This window comes from Hyperolius riggenbachi, chromosome 5, assembly GCF_040937935.1.
Source record: "Hyperolius riggenbachi isolate aHypRig1 chromosome 5, aHypRig1.pri, whole genome shotgun sequence".
Taxonomy (NCBI): Eukaryota; Metazoa; Chordata; class Amphibia; order Anura; family Hyperoliidae; genus Hyperolius; species Hyperolius riggenbachi.
Genome location: NC_090650.1, coordinates 99,911,743 through 99,929,586, shown reverse-complemented (window position 1 = coordinate 99,929,586; position 17,844 = coordinate 99,911,743). Strand labels below are relative to the sequence as shown.

Sequence of the window (17,844 nt, the reverse complement as noted above, 5' to 3'; positions counted from 1 at the left end):
TACCTTCATAGCCGCAAATCGTGGCTTCCGCAAAGCTGCAATTTGCAGTCCAAATTGTAAAATTAGGCGCCCGCTAACAGCCGCCACCATGCTCCCAAATGCCCCCCTAATGCCGCTAAATGTGGATTTTATCATAGGCCCTTATGGTGGCGCTGATTTTTCCGTAAAGGATCCCGTGCCCTTTTTTCCTGTTTCGCAAAATCATATTAGTTGGAATTTCAACAATTCAGTGAAAAAGAGATTTAGGGCAAACGGAGTTGATTTATTTACTTTGTGTTTACGCTAATTCCACTCTATTGATTATTTTAATTGGGGATTAAATTGCTATTATTTCTTTCCAAAGGTTGACTTATGAAAGACTATTGTTTCAAGTACATTTCTGGTCCTTAGCACAAGGTGCGTGGAGCTGGTGATAGTTCTGTTTACATTCTCTCTATTGCTGTTGACATAAGAGATTACTTGACTACTAATCACCGTTTTTATGTTTAAAAATGTAATGTGGGATGTTTAGAAAGATTATATCGGAAGCTTTTTTTCTGCATTAATAAGAAATGGCCTTTCTGTAATACACATGGATGAATGTCAAGGATGTCATCGATTTTATTTAAAGACGCTACAGAAATGCAGCAGGAAAACGTAGATAGTACTACCATACATCAAATTAAAACAAAAAGAATCACCAAACTATGTAGGTTAAATCCTTATTTATTATTTTAGGATTTTATTATTTTGCTGGTTTTGATTGAACAGTTTATTCTATCTGTAATTCTAGTGCTGAAAGCACCAACCTTCATCTGCAGCTGTGCTTTAGCTGTAGAGTCCAATATAAATCATCCATTCAGAGAATTGAAAGTCAACGTCAAGCAGAGTGAAGCAGACTTGAGTAGACATAATTTTCATTGTACCACCCTTCTATAGCACTTAATTGTTGTACCTGTATGGTGGAAAGACAAAACAAGTTGGGTTAGGGTGGTTGGGTTTTCTTTGGGAATATGTATTCTGCAGTCTGCAGCACCTAGACTGGGGCACTGATAACATGATTTCATAGTGTGATGTATCGATGTATGATGTTGAAATCAGTTATATTCAGGGGTGTTCCTAGGGTCCTTGGAGATCGGGGGCACCTGTGGGCACTAGTTGGGGGGCAAAAAATTGGCGTGGTCATGCAGTGAGTGTGCGTGGTCATGGGTGGGGCCAAACATACATGAACTTAGCAGTGGTGTAAGCTACAGATAACGGGCCTGCCCATCTAAATACTGGATGGAGACCCTGTCCTTTATTTAGATAATTTACAATCAGTATAGGCATAGATCGAAGATGTATACGCACATACAATTTTGATTGGTCAATCACTGACCAATTTTACCACCCCATGCAGTAAGTAGGCCAACAGACAATGAATTTGATGAACAGAGCTAAAATTGGCTAATCAAAATTATATGTGTGTACCAGGCTTTACAGCTAATACTGTACATACTGAAAGTAGTAGGGATCAGCATACAATACAGCTGGTTTACAATCAGTAAAGGCACAGAGTAACACCTTATACTGTACACACTGGAGGTAGATCAGCACACAGTGCAGGCACTAGAGAACAGCTTATACTGTACATACTGTAGGCAGCAGATATCAGCACACTGCAGCTAGCTTGCCGAAAAATATGAGGGTTACGTTGTGCGGCCAAAAAATAGGTGTGGCCATGGACCAGAATGTGGGTGTAGTCATGGGTGGAGACAAATGTACATGAATTTAGCAATGGTGGCAAACTTTTTGGAGGCCGAGTGCCCAAACTGCAACCCAAAAGTCACTTATCTATCGCAAAGTGGCAACAGAAATTTAAACTAAATGCTGTACAAACATTTTAACACATACATGAACATTATGGAAAATCCAAGTTGAAAATAAACTGTGAAAATAAACAATTTCATCCATCCTACTCCTGAAAAAAATTATTTATTTTTTTAGAACCTCCCAGTTTTATTTTCTGTTTTAAAAAGCTAAAAAAGTAGGTTTAATGCTATTGTGTCATATGATGATGATTCAGCTTTTCCCATAGTCTCACAGTAAGCAATCATGTGACCCCCAGCAAGACAAATTCAGCAATCATGAGGCCCCTATCAAGAAAAATTCAGAAATCATGAGGCCCCCAACAAGACAAATTCAGCAATCATGAGGCCCCCAACATGACAAATTCAGCAATCGTGAGGCCCCCAACAAGACAAATTCAGCAATCATGAGGCCCCCAACAAGACAAATTCAGCAATCTTGAGGCCCCAACAAATCATGAGGCCCCCAACAAGACAAATTCAGCAATCATGAGGTCCCCAACAAGACAAATTCAGCAATCATGAGGCCCCCAACAAGACAAATTCAGCAGTCATGAGGCACATAAATAGACAGCATTTCACATAAATAAGCAGAATGCCCCCTTGATATGGTAGACACCTCTCACCTGGCTTCTAAATTCTCCTCTACTGGCTGCTGTGCCTGGCAATACTGTTTTTGGCTGGATTGGGGATGATGTGTGGGCTGAAAGGCCTGGCAGTGATGCTGTGGCCTGGCTGGCGGTGATGCTGTGGCCGGGTTGGCTGGCAGTGATGCTGTGGGCGATGCTGGGGCTGGGTTGGCTGGCGGTGATGCTGTGACCTGGCTGGCAGTAATGCTGGGCTGTGCTTGGCTGGTTGAAGTAAATGCTGGCCTGACTGGTGGTGATGCTGTGGCCTTTTTGACAGTGATTCTGGGCTGGTTGGCTGGTGGTGATGCTGGGCTGGCTGGCCTGGATAGTTTAGGTAGTGACAGGTGCCCCCTAGTTAAGGTAGCGCCAGTAGTCCCCCAGTTTAGGTAGTGACAGGAGCACCCCAGTTCAGGTAGTGACAGGAGCCCCCCAGTGTATGTAGTGACAGGTGCCCCCCAGTTCAGGTAGTGACAGGGACCCCCCAGTGTATGTAGTGACAGGAGCCCCCAGTTTAGGTAGAGACAGGCACCCCCCAGTTAGGTAGTGAGTGACAGGGACCGCCAGGTTAGGTAGAGAGTGACAGGGACCCCCAGGTTAGGTAGTGAGTGACAGGGACCCCCAGGTTAGGTAGTGAGTGACAGGCACCTCCTAGGTTAGGTAGTGAATGACAGGGACCCCCAGTTAGGTAGTGAGTGACAGGCGCCCCCCTGGTTAGGTAGTGAGTGACAGGGAGCCCCAGTTAGGTAGTGAGTGACAGGCGCCCCCAGGTTAGGTAGTGAGTGACAGGGACCCCCAGTTAGGTAGTGAATGACAGGGACCCCCAGTTAGGTAGTGAGTGACAGGGACCTCCAGTTAGGTAGTGAGTGACAGGGACCCCGAGTTAGGTAGTGAGTGACAGGCGCCCCCAGGTTAGGTAGTGAGTGACAGGGACCCCCAGTTAGGTAGTGAGTGACAGGGACCCCCAGGTTAGGTAGTGAGTGACAGGTGCCCCCCCCAGGTTAGGTAGTGAGTGACAGGGACCCCCAGTTAGGTAGTGAGTGGCAGGGACCCCCAGGTTAGGAAGTGACAGGTGCCCCCCAGTTTAGGTAGTGAGTGACAGGGACTCCCAGGTTAGAAAGTAACAGGTGCCCCCCAGGTTAGGTAGTGAGTGACAGGCGCCCCCCAGGTTAGGTAGTGAGTGACAGGGACCCCCAGTTAGGTAGTGAGTGACAGGCACCCCCCAGGTTAGGTAGTGAGTGACAGGTGCCCCCCAGGTTAGGTAGTGAGTGACAGGGACCCTCAATTAGGTAGTGAGTGACAGGCACCCCCAGGTTAGGTAGTGAGTGACAGGGACCCCCAGTTAGGTAGTGAGTGACAGGCGCCCCCCCCCGTTAGGTAGTGAGTGACAAACCCCTCCCCCCGTTAGGTAGTGAGTGACAGGGACCCCCAGTTAGGTAGTGAGTGACAGGCGCCCCCCACCGTTAGGTAGTGAGTGACAGGCGCCCCCCTCACCTCGCAGCCAGCAGCGTGTCAGACCTCGATCAGTGGGCAACCCGACCAGTAAAAGCGGGCGCACCACGCTGTATATGCGGAAGTGATGTCACTTCCGCATATCAGCGGTGTCCGCTAAGTCCTAGCGCCCGCTCTATCTGGTCGCCCGTTGATCGAGGTCTGATGTTGCTGGCTTTCTGGCAGCGGGGACAGCTGCGGCGGGCACCCCTGAAAATACATTGGGGGCACACCAGGACATATTGGGGGCACGGGCCCCTCTCAAAATAGGGCTAGTGACGCCCCTGGTTATATTCCACCTACAGCATTAAAGAGGAACCTTCGCGAAAATCTTAACATTTTAACTTCTTGAGGACTGCAGGGCTAAACCCCCCTAGTGACCAGGTCATTTTCAGTAAAATGTGCCACTGCAGCTTTAAGGCCAAGCTGCAGGGACACACAACACAGCACACAAGTGATTCCCCCCCTTTTCTCCCCACCAACAGAGATCTCTGTTGGTGGGGTCTGATCGCTCCCCCCATGTTTATTTTTTCTTTTATCAATATTTGTTTGTGTCTTTAAAAAAAACAAAAAACCCTGTTCCTTTAAACCCGTACCCTCCCTCGCTCCCTCCCTCCCCCCAGCCAGCCAATCATGGTGATCAGCTCTCATAGGCTTCACCCTATGAGAGTCGATCGCTCTCTTGTCCCCCAGGGGGACAGCCGTGTGACACGGCTGTCCCCAGTGCAGCGCTGCTGCTGATCGCAGCGCTGCACCATACAAATAGATGGCGATCACGCCGTCTAACAGTCTCCCGAGCGGCGATAGCCGCTCGGAGACTGAAGGCGGGGCGGATTTCTGCCCCCCAAGCAGGAGATGCGCGCGCAGCGTGTGCGCGACCTCCTGCAAAACAGAGCCCCAGGACTTTACGCCAATTGGCGTTAGGCGGTCCTGGGGCTGCCGCCGCGGCCACACCCATTGGCGTGACGCAGGCGGAAAGTGCTTAAACACATATAAATGAGAAGTACATTTTTCCAGAGTAAAATGAGCCATACATTACTTTTCTCCTATGTTGCTGTCACTTACAGTAAGTAGTAGAAATCTGACATTACCGCCAGGTTTAGGGTTAGTCCATCTCTTCATGGGGGATTCTCAGCATGGACTTTATGCTTTATAACAGGGGTAGGGAACCTATGGCTCGGGAGCCAGATGTGGCTCTTTTGATGGCTACATCTGGCTCGCAGTTAGAGGTTAATACACTAAGCTATACTGCTCAAGAAGAGCAGCTTAGAGTGTCAGCGCAAGTAAAATTTTCAAAGTAGGCCCGCTACTGCTGTAGCATGCACTACTAACTTATTTGCCCCCCCCCCAAAAAAAAAACCTAACGGCCACTCCAAATGACCCACCCTGGACCCAGTCAGGTCCAGTAACTTTGTATGACGAGATCCCCGCACTTTGATTGACCCAATAGGCTGTCTGTCACTTGACAAGTAGGCTATTGGGCCAGAGTGCGGTGATCTTGTCCTTCAGAGTGAATCAACCCCCAAGTCAGCTAGCTGATTGTACAAGCTGTTAGTCGGTATTTCTCCTGTCTGGCCCTCAGGGAAATTGCTGATGTTGCTGAAATCCAAGAGAAGCTGAAGACGTGTCTGACACTTCCGCTGCCCAGAGAATCAACTCTGTACACCTCTCCATGGCTGCGCATGTGCACTGTCCCAGTTTGAAACATATTGTATGGCTCTCACAGAATTACATTTTAAAATATGTTGCGTTTATGGCTCTCTCAGCCAAAAAGATTCCTGACCCCTGCTTTATAAAGACATTCCCTGAAAAAGATTTATACAAAGATACTGGCCAGCCTCCCTGCTCACGGCACACTTTTTTGGCAATTGGGCGGAGCAACTGACATTCATTAAGTGCTTTTAAAAATAGAAAAAAACCTACAAACCCCCAATGAGAAGATGGGCTAGTCCAAAATCTCAGTTATGTCAGATTTCTAGAATGAAATTGATTGGAAATCAGCCGAGCACTGCCGCTTCCGTCTGCTGGGCCATTTCTCCCCTTATATGGTGAGTGTTGCAGGCTCACCTGTTACTCTGGTTTGCCTCTCCACCTCCTGGCATCTTTTTGTATTGCCACCGTAAGCACCTGTACTCCAATGTGAAATTCCAATGAAGCAGCAGCCCAGATATACTGTGTCCTGGGGTTTGCTGGTGCCAGGCCTCGACCAGATTGCTCACACGGTCCTGGATACAACCAAAAGTCTAAGAAGATGTGGCACACCACTGGTTGCAAAGATGCGTCTATTTCAGAACAGAAGCATTACATGTTATGGAAACGCAGGTCCTTTATCAGGGCATGAACCTGCTGAAAGACCTGCATGTCCATAACATGTAGTGCTTCTCTTCTGAAATACATGCATCTTTGCAGCCAGTGGTGTGCCGCCTCTTCTGAAAGACCTGTGTGTCTGTAATATGTAGTCCATCTGTTCTGAAATACACACATCTTTGCAGCCAGTGGTGTGCCGCCTCTTCTAAAACTTTTGGTTATGAGCACCTGTACCCCTTGACACCACCACATGTGGTGACGTCACTGCATGCTGCAGTGTCATGTGGTACAGTCGCTTGTGGTGGCAATACCAAAAGGCACCGGACACAGGGGAGGCGTGGAGTCGCACTGCTGTGACCGGTCAGCCAGCAACAGTCACCTAGGGCCCAGGGGATTCACATACACTCAGTAGGAGACCAACTTTGGGCCTATCGGTTGTCTGGAAATTGAATGCTGTGACCGCAACGCACCCCATTGAGCCCTTTCACACAACATTTTTCCAGCATCGATTGTTTCAACCCAATTGACTGGAAATTGATCGAAACAATTGATCGGTTGGACATGTTTTGGCATTGATCTCTGCCAGATTCGATTGTTATGATAGAAATAACGGATATCGATGCCAAAAATCGAACAATATATGGACACCCTTACCTCTGCAAACTTTATTACATGGTATTTATAACAAGTATATTGTAACAAGCATGGATATGGCGGCTGCTGACTCGCAGGGGGTGTCTGCAGCCGCCTCTCTCCCTGGCTCTCAAGTGTTATCCGTTACCTTGGCGTCTAGCACGCCGGGAACGGTGTTGTCTCCAGCTCATGGGGTCGGCAGACGTCACTGGCGACTCTCGCCGCTTGGATTGGCGGATTCCGTGGTGGGAGTGGCTGGAAGCGTACCTCCGTTTCATAAGCCTCCAGTCTTCATTCATTCCCTGTCTGCTGTCGTGAATACTTTGTGTAAGCGCTCAGACCTTAGACTAGTGCCAGGTGTTGAAACCAAGGACTTCACACCAAGACTAGGATTATTGTTATATTGTATTTGCAGACCTTAGACTAGTGCCAGGTGTTGAAACCAAGGACTTCACACCAAGACTTGGAATTGTTAATTGTATTTGATTACCTGTGTATGATTCTGGCTATATCTCTGACCTTGTTTCTGCTTAGCGTTTATGTACTTCTGCCTATCTGACTAGTTGCTGAACCTTTGCCTGTCTACTCGTTATCTTTCTGCCTTACGATTCTGTACTGATACTACCTCTCTGTTGCCGAACTTGGCCTGTCTGACCTTCTACTCACCAGTGGGCCCTCGCCACTGGTGAGGCACTATTGGCTCGCCAGCTTCTCTGGTGAGATAGTCTCTTATTGCTCTATTAGTGACTGATAGCAGAAAGGTCTGATCAAGTCTATACAGTCACTCACTCCACTAGTACCTTACCAGCTCCTCTGGTAAAGGACTAGTCTGTATATTTCTATTCTCTTTCAGTTTGTACCTATTCCAGTCCTCTGGAAAGGTCTGTGCTATTTTATGCATTCAATATACTGTTAGGACCTTACCAGCTACTCTGGTAAGGCCTCTCAATACTAATAAAGTTACGGTTGCACCAATACACAACTCTCTCAGTATCTTGACCAGCTATACTCGCATTATTGGTGATTCTGCAGATCACCACATAATCAGGTATAGTGTCTGTATTATTGGTGATACTGCAGATCACCTAATAATCAGACGTCTGAGTTGCAGCACCCAACTGTTACAGAACAGCAGACCAGAAAAATTATGGAGACACTGTGCAGTCGGGTGGATCTGTTGGCTACCAATGTTAATGAACTCATTAAAACGGTTAACATGCAACAGAACCAGATTGACTAACTGATTCAAACAGTTAACCGTTTGAAAGATCCGAATGCACAAGTGTCCTCTCCTCAAATCATAGAACCCAGGGTGCCTCCTCCTGAAAAATTCTCAGGGCATCCCTCTGATTTTCGAAATTTTAGATACAGGTGTTTATCATATTTTGAGCTACGGCCAGTCTCCTCAGGGACAGAGTGTCACATTTATCAAGACTTTATTATCTGGTGATTCTCAGTCCTGGGCCTACAGCCTCCCTACGGGGCATGAGGCTTTGACCTCAGTTGTAGAATTCTTTAAAGCTATGGCAGTGATTTACGATAATCCCGATTTAGCAGCGACGTCAGAGCGGAGACTTAAAACCCTTAGGCAGGGGCACAATCCCGTGGAAACTTACGCAGCTGAATTTAGGAGATGGGCAGTATCAGCCAGGTGGGGGCAGTATGCACTTCTAGATTGCTTTCTATCAGGGTTATCTGATGCAGTAGCTGATCTCATGTTGGGTCACCCCGAGCCCAAATCATTGGATGAGGCCATATCGTTAGCTATAAAAATTGACAGGCGAGTTCGCTACCAGAAGCAAACTCGGACTAAGGTTTTAGGAAGATTTGCTTCAGGTACATTTTCTGCTCCTATGCCTTCCTCTCCACCATCTGACGAGCCAATGCAAATTCTGAGGTCGAGAGAAACAGAAGACGGTTGGAGAAATTGTGTCTGTATTGTGCCGACAAAGGGCATATAGTTTCTGCTTGTCCCAAGAAGGCGGAAAACTCTAACGCCTAGGAGTAGCTGGAGGTACTACCCTAGGCGATCCAGACTTACCTCTAAACAACAAACGTGTATTGCTCCCGTGCTCTATTGCCTGGGAGGGACAAGCTCACTCCACCCAGGCATTCACAGATTCGTGTTCAGCGGTTAATGTAATGTCACAAGATTTTGCCAATCAGTTTGGTTTTCCGTTGACTTCTGTGGGACATCAGGTCAGGATTACGGCTGTGGATGATTCTCCACTACTTATTAACCAGACCATTTCTCAGACTCCTATGTTGTTGTGTCGAATTGGGGTCCTGCATAAGGAGCAGATACAATTTCTGGTACTTAAGATGTCCACCTCCACTGTCATTTTGGGTATGCCATGGCTAAAGAAACATTCTCTTTAGATTGACTGGAGTTCCAGACAGTTATTAAACTGGTCTCCTTACTGCCATCATCATTGTTTGAAGAAGGTTACCATAGCCGCCACTGAAGCCCAAGTGAAGGGAACCTCTGAGCCTACCTCTGAACCCCATGAGATAGATACCTGGGTGGATTGGGTATCTACGTTAAGCCCATTCCAGCAGGAAGTCCCAGAGGGGAAGCCAGAGGGGGTTCTCTTTGTACCATTACAGTTCAGATTCAAGATTCTTCATGCTTTTCATGCCCATAAGAATGCTGGTCACCCCGGGATTGCCCGCACACAGGAGTTGTTGGACCGCTGTGTCTGGTGGCCCTCAATAGTCTCAGATTGCAAAGACTTTGTGAGCAGTTGTTCCGTCTGTGCTAGGAGTAAGGCATCCCGGAGGGCTCCTGTGGGCACTTTGCAGCCACTCCCAGTGCCTGAACAACCGTGGACCCATGTGTCCATGGATTTCGTGGGTGAATTGCCTAGCTCGGATGGTAAGACAGTCATATGGGTGGTAGTCGACAGGTTTAGCAAGATGGCCCACTTCATTCCCTTGAACGGACTCCCCACTGCCCAGGAGCTGGCAGAGCTCTTTATACACCACATTTTTAGACTGCATGGGATTCCAGAAAGTGTGGTGTCTGATAGGGGAGTCCAGTTCATTTCTCGGTTTTGGAGAGCGTTCTGTCATCATTTGGGAATGAAGTTATCATTTTCCTCCGGCTACCACCCACAGACAAACGGCCAGACCGAAAGGGTCAACCAGTCGCTAGAGCAATTCTTGAGATGTTACGTGGCTGAGACCCAGACAGATTGGGCCAAATTCTTGCCTTATGCTGAGTTTGCTCATAATAACTTGAAATGTGCCTCTTCGGGATTTTCTCCCTTTCAGATTGTTACGGGGAGATCACCGAAATTCTCACCACTACCAGTGGTGTCCTCACCATTTCCAGGTTTGGAACAATGGCAGAGGACTTTGAAGAAAATTTGGGGAATGGTGAATGAGAATTTAAAGAGAGCTTTTGCTACCCAAAAGAAACAAACGGATAGGAAACGATCACAGGAGTGGGAATTCACACCAGGCAATTTGGTGTGGGTTTCTACTTGACATCTGACCTTGAGACAGCCTTCTTTCAAGTTAGTTCCTAAATTTATAGGACCGTACCCCATTTCCAAAAAGGTCAACAGCGTTGCCTATGTTGTCTCGCTCCCACCCAGTTTCAGGGGTGGTAGAACTTTTCATTTGTCTCTCTTGAAGCCTGCTGTATATGTGGACTTCACTCCCCCCCCCCCCCCCCCCCTGTGGTAGTTAATGGGGAACCAGAATACGAGATAGAACAGATATTGGACTACCGACTGGTGCACAATTCTGTACAGTACTTGGTCCATTGGCGGGGGTATGGTGCAGAGGAAAGATCGTGGGTGCCAGTCTCTTGCATGCATGCGGAGGAACTCAGGGAGGAGTTTCATAGGTTGCATCCAGATAGGCTGGGTGGTGCGTGTCCGGAGTCCACGCCTAGAAGGGGGGGTACTGTAACAAGCATGGATATGGCGGCTGCTGACTCGCAGGGGGTGTCTGCAGCCACCACTCTCTCTGGTTCTCAAGTGTTATCCGTTCCTTTGGCGTCTAGCACGCCGGGAACGGTGTTGTCTCCAGCTCATAGGGTGTCTGTCTCGCACGGGCGCGCGCGGAGACAGGACCTTTATGCGGGCAGAAGGCGTGTCAGTTGACCTGCCGGTCGGCTGACATCACTGGTGACTCTCGCCGCTTGGATTGGCGGATTCCGTGGTGGGAGTGGCTGGAAGCGTACCTCCTCTTCATAAGCCTCCAGTCTTTATTCATTCCCTGTCTGCTGTCGTGAATACTTTGTGTAAGCGCTCAGACCTTAGACTAGTGCCAGGTGTTGAAACCAAGGACTTCACACCAAGACTAGGAATTGTTAATTGTATTTGATTACCTGTGTATGATTCTGGCTATATCTCTGACCTTGCTTTCTGGTTAGCGTTTATGTACTTCTGCCTATCTGACTAGTTGCTGAACCTATGCCTGTCTACTCGTTATCCTTCTGCCTTACGATTCTGTACTGATACTACCTCTCTGTTGCCGAACTTGGCCTGTCTGACCTTCTACTCACCAGTGGGCCCTCGCCACTGGTGAGGCACTATTGGCTCGCCAGCTTCTCTGGTGAGATAGTCTCTTATTGCTCTATTAGTGACTGATAGCATCTTTCCAGCTCCACTGGAAAGGTCTGATCAAGTCTATACAGTCACTCACTCCACTAGTACCTTACCAGCTCCTCTGGTGAAGGACTGGTCTGTATATTTCTATTCTCTTTCTGTTTGTACCTATTCCAGTCCTCTGGAAAGGTCTGTGCTATTTTATACATTCAGTATACTTTTAGGACCTTACCAGCTCCTCTGGTAAGGCCTCTCAATACTAATAAAGTTACGGTTGCACCAATACACAACTCTCTCAGTATCTTGACCAGCTATACTCGCATTATTCGTGATTCTGCAGATCACCACATAATCAGGTATAGTGTCTGTATTATTGGTGATACTGCAGATCACCACATAATCAGGTATAGTGTCTGTATTATTGGTGATACTGCAGATCACCTAATAATCAGATGTCTGAGTTGCAGCACCCAACTGTTACATATATACAGCGCTGCCCATAATTATTCATACCCCGGGAAAATTTTGACTTAAAGTTACTTTTATTCAACCAGCAAGTAATTTTTTGACGGGAAATGATTTAGGTGTCTCCCAAAAGATAATAAGACTATGTTCAAGAAGTATTATTGTGGGGGAAAAAAATCCTCAGCTTTTATTTACATTTGAGCAAAAAGTGTCCAGTCCAAAATTCATACCCTTCTCAATAATCAATAGAAAAGCCTTTATTAGCTATTACAGCAATTAAATTGCTTCGTATAATTGCAGACCAGCTTTTTGCATGTCTCTACAGGTATTTTTGCCCATTTATCTTTAGCAATGAGCTCCAAACCTTTCAGGTTGGAGGGTCTTCTTGCCATCACCCTGATCTTTAACTCCCTCCATAGATTCTCAAATGGATTCAAGTCAGGACTCAGGAGTCAAGTCCGGAGAGGCTGGGCCACTCCAAAACGTTAATGTTTTTGTCCGCTAACCATTTCTTCACCCCTTTAGCTGTGTGCTTTTGGTCATTGTCATACTGAAATGTCCACTGGTGCCCAAGGCCAAGTTTCTCTGCAGACTGCCTGATGTTGTCATTGAGAATCCTCATGTATTTTTATTTGTTCATGGTGCCGTTTACTGTGATTAGGTTCCCTGGTCCAGCCGGGTCGGTAGCCACTACAGATGGGACAGCTGACGACTGGATGACTGCAGAACTGAGCCGAGGGACACAGAAACTTCTAGGGGCTGGAAGAAGCGACAGGTAAGTAAAGCTGCAATACTTCATGTATCCTTTAAGGCATAGTATGAAGGTTGGTGTTAGGCCATAAATTAGGTATAGCATGATCTTTACATAGTTTTCAGCAATGAGCTGAGCAGTAATATACCATGCAAGTCAAACTTGTGTATAAGTCGACTCCAAAATTCAACCCTCTTAAGCTGGAATTTTTTATAGACTCAAGTATAAGTCTACCCAGCAAAGTTAATGGCTGCACTTGGGGCTCAAGAGGGGTTAATGACTGTGCTGCATACAGTATTGCAGCCATTAACCCCTCCTGTCTCTTAAGTGCAACTAAAACCTCCTCCAGACCACGAAGTGCTGTAATTATTCACTACCTTCTGTGCAGCCCAGTATTTCCCCCTGCCCCTTTCCTTGTTAATTGTTGTGGCCAGAACTTTCAGACCTGTGTTTTCTTGGCATTTCCTTTCCTCAAAGTATCACTTACCACAGGGTAAATTGCAGCAAATGGGAATGTCACTATTAGTACACAGATAACTCAGTGTGCTCAGTGTTGCCTGTGACTCATGTATAATGTGGTACGCTTAACTGAGGCGCCCCAACTGGGTAAGCAGCAAGGTCAACAACTTTGCAGCTGTGTGAGGATTGATCCTTGTATCCAAATAGATAGTAATGATGTGATAGGTCACAGCGCAGATTAGTTATTCTAAATGCTTCTTACTGGTGTGTCTCTCTCCACTGTATCACCACCTGTATATGCACTCAAGGTGCAACAAGATAAAAACAGGCATGCTCTCAGTGGTTTTGTAAGATTCTTGTTTATTTCTGGATAAAAGGCAGACCAGGTACAAGAGGTTACACTTACTTCTGGAGGGTCCTAATCCACTTACAACCCCCTTTCGGCGTATTCGCTTCCCACCCAATGTGGTATTCAGAACCCTCTGTATTGACCCTGGTGTGTGCTGCCCGCTCTTGTCATGTATAAGTCCACCCCTATACTTTTATGAAGTGAATCAGACTTAAATTTCTAGACTTATACTTGAGTATATACAGTAAGTCAGCCGACACCCTCACTAAATAAAAGAGCTCTATTTTTGTGATTTTGGCAAACCACGGCTTTGTTTATACCTATTAATGGTGCTGAATCTGCTTGGTAGGATTATTGTAGCAGTAATTAAACCAGTACACATTTTCATTTCTCTCTTGGGAAACTGTCCAATGAATTCGATAAATACACAATAACCTTGGCTTCTACCGCCGAACATGTAGCAAGCCGTATTTACCATGTTATGTAGACCTAGGAAAACACCTTCGGAAATAAAATGTTAATGCTCTATTAACGAGGCAATGAAAATAATCACATGACTTCAAATTGCTTTGAGAAGGAAGCTCGCTAAAATAATTTGCTCACATTTATAGCGCTTCCAAGAGAAGAGACCCAGCACCGTCTTCAAGTGTATTATAAGCTCTTTTATTTATTTAAAGCATCAGAAAGACAAAAAGGGCAAATCTGTGCGACGTTTCGAGAAGCGACTCCTCTCTTTCTCAAGCTGACAAGCCCTCTGAATACATGAAACACAATCAGCCTTAAATAGTCCTTGCTCCACTAGGGAGCCAATCAGAATGGTCTGGACGCCCTGTCATCAACCAATTAGGTTAAGTTCCTGCTTGTAGGCCCTCCCATCTGGTGGAGGACCTGATGGGGAACTACATCTATTTATACACTCCAATCATTTTAAAATGGCCACTGGAGGGCCGACCAATGAGGGTAGAGCATGTTCTGAATAGAAAAAACGTCATTCAACCGTCAAGCGGAAATCCGCATTGAAAATCCGCATGTGGGTAAATTCAATGCGTATGCGTAAAAACGTACGCGTAAAAACATGTTTCAATCCAATTACCACGCGGAAATCTGCATTGGAGATCCGCATATGGTTAAAGTCAATGCGTATGCGTACAAACGTACGCGTAAAAACCCGGAAGCAAAAAATCGTCTAAGTCATAGACGTTTCAATCCAATCGCCTATACCGGTTACGCATTAAACTTATCTCTTCATATTAAAAAGTGTACATGCTCCTAACCCTAATAGGAATTAGTGTCAACAATATATAGTAAGAGAAATCTGAAAAAAGGAAAAAAGTTGAGGCGGACTCCAGTCTGGGAGGGTGAGATGTGATTATTGTCTTTGTTGCGATGTTCGTTGTCTGGCCGCCGCTGTGGGTGGCCGCCAGACACCTAGCGTTATTTTTGTAATTTTTTTACTTTTTTCAGATTTCTCTTACTTGGATTGAAACGGCTATGGCTTAGATGATTTTTTGCTTCCAGGTTTTTACGCGTAAAAACCCGGAAGCAAAAAATCGTTTAAGCCATAGACGTTTCAATCCAATCGCCTATACCGGTTACGCATTAAATTTATCTCTTCATTTTAAAAAGTGTACATGCTCCTAACCCTAATAGGAATGAGTGTCAACAATATATAGTAAGAGAAATCGGAAAAAAGGAAAAAAGTGACAAAAATAACGCTAGGTGTCTGGCGGCCACCCACAGCGGCGGCCAGACACCGAACATGGCAACAAAGACAATAATCACATCTCACCCTCCCAGACTGGAGTCCGCCTCAACTTTTTTCCTTTTTTCAGATTTTCTTACTATATATTGTTGACACTCATTCCTATTAGGGTTAGGAGCATGTACACTTTTTAATATGAAGAGATAAGTTTAATGCGTAACCGGTATAGGCGATTGGATTGAAACGTCTATGGCTTAGACGATTTTTTGCTTCCGGGTTTTTACGCGTACGTTTGTACGCATACGCATTGACTTTAACCATATGCGGATCTCCAATGCAGATTTCCGCGTGGTAATTGGATTGAAACATGTTTTTACGCGTACGTTTTTACGCATACGCATTGAATTTACCCACATGCGGATTTTCAATGCGGATTTCCGCGTGACGGTTGAATGACGTTTTTTCTATTCAGAACATGCTCTACCCTCATTGGTCGGCCCTCCAGTGGCCATTTTAAAATGATTGGAGTGTATAAATAGATGTAGTTCCCCATCAGGTCCTCCACCAGATTAACCTAATTGGTTGCTGACAGGGTGTCCAGACCATTCTGATTGGCTCCCTAGTGGAGCAAGGACTATTTAAGGCTCATTGTGTTTCATGTATTCAGAGGGCTTGTCAGCTTGAGAAAGAGAGGAGTCGCCTCTCGAAACGTCACACAGATTTGCCCTTTTTGTCTTTCTAATGCTTTAAATAAATAAAAGAGCTTATAATACACTTGGAAACGGTGCTGGGTCTCTTCTCTTGGAATTTCTACTTGCTGTTCCTGGAGACAGAGGGACAACGAGCAATAGCACGTCGCATCTAGTGTTGGGCGAACAGTGTTCGCCACTGTTCGGGTTCTGCAGAACATCACCCTGTTCGGGTGATGTTCGAGTTCGGCCGAACACCTGACGGTGCTCGGCCGAACTAAGAGCGCATGGCCGAACGTTCCCCGAACGTTCGGCTAGCGCTGTGATTGGCCGAACGGGTCACGTGGTTCGGGCCCGAACGCGCTCTGATTGGCCGAACGGTCACGTGGTTCGGGTAAATAAATACCCGAACCACGTCATATCTCCGCCATTTGTCTGTGGGTTTAGCTTTGGGTAGGCAGGCAGGGTAGTTCGCTCTCCAGCCACGCTAGCCAGGGTCCCCCCCAGTCATTGTGTGTCGCTGCTGGGAACAGTAGTACACCGCTCGCTCAGCCACACTATATATAGCATTGTTTACTGCCACTGTGTACCTCGCTCAGCCACGCTATATATAGCATTGTGTTTTCTGACACTCTGTGTACACGGCTTAGCCTGACTATATAGCATTGTGTGTACTGCCACTGTGCACCTCGCTCAGCCACGCTATATATAGCATTGTGTTTACTGCCACTCTGTGTACACGGCTCAGCCAGACTATATAGCATTGTGTGTACTGCCACTGTGTACCTCGCTCAGCCACGCTATATATAGCATTGTGTTTTCTGACACTCTGTGTACACGGCTTAGCCTGACTATATAGCATTGTGTGTACTGCCACTGTGCACCTCGCTCAGCCACGCTATATATAGCATTGTGGTGTACTGCCACTGTGTACCTCGCTCAGCCACGCTATATATAGCATTGTGTTTTCTGACACTCTGTGTACACGGCTTAGCCTGACTATATAGCATTGTGTGTACTGCCACTGTGCACTTCGCTCAGCCACGCTATATATAGCATTGTGTTTTCTGACACTCTGTGTACACGGCTTAGCCTGACTATATAGCATTGTGTGTACTGCCACTGTGCACCTCGCTCAGCCACGCTATATATAGCATTGTGTTTACTGCCACTCTGTGTACACCGCTCAGCCAGACTATATACCATTGATTACTGACACTCTGTGTACACCGCTCAGCCAGACTATATACCATTGTTTACTGACACTCTGTGTACACCGCTCAGCCAGACTATATACCATTGTTTACTGACACTCTGTGTACACCGCTCAGCCAGACTATATACCATTGGTTACTGACACTCTGTGTACACCGCTCAGCCAGACTATATACCATTGTTTACTGCCACTCTGTGTACACCGCTCAGCCAGACTATATACCATTGTTTACTGACACTCTGTGTACACCGCTCAGCCAGACTATATACCATTGTTTACTGACACTCTGTGTACATCGCTCAGCCAGACTATATACCATTGTTTACTGACACTCTGTGTACACCGCTCAGCCAGACTATATACCATTGTTTACTGACACTCTGTGTACACCGCTCAGCCAGACTATATACCATTGTTTACTGACACTCTGTGTACACCGCTCAGCCAGACTATATACCATTGTTTACTGACACTCTGTGTACACCGCTCAGCCAGACTATATACCATTGTTTACTCACACTCTGTGTACACCGCTCAGCCAGACTATATACCATTGTTTACTGACACTCTGTGTACACCGCTCAGCCAGACTATATACCATTGTTTACTGACACTCTGTGTACACCGCTTAGCCAGACTATATACCATTGTTTACTGACACTCTGTGTACACCGCTCAGACAGATTATATAGCATTGTTTACTGACACTCTGTGTACACCGCTCAGCCAGACTATATTGCATTGTTTACTGACACTCTGTGTACACCGCTC

The 17,844-nt window shown here is 46.3% G+C and overlaps 1 long non-coding RNA gene across 1 annotated transcript in view; it reads right to left on the bottom strand.

Moving 5' to 3' along the window:
- Positions 1 to 794: 794 nt before the first annotated feature.
- The window catches only part of LOC137518343 (uncharacterized), a 60,208-nt gene continuing 43,158 nt past the window's right edge, over positions 795 to 17,844 (bottom strand). Inside the window, exon 3 of the long non-coding RNA XR_011020796.1 lies at positions 795 to 934. This is a non-coding gene — a long non-coding RNA (uncharacterized lncRNA). The remainder of the gene's footprint in view (positions 935 to 17,844) is intronic.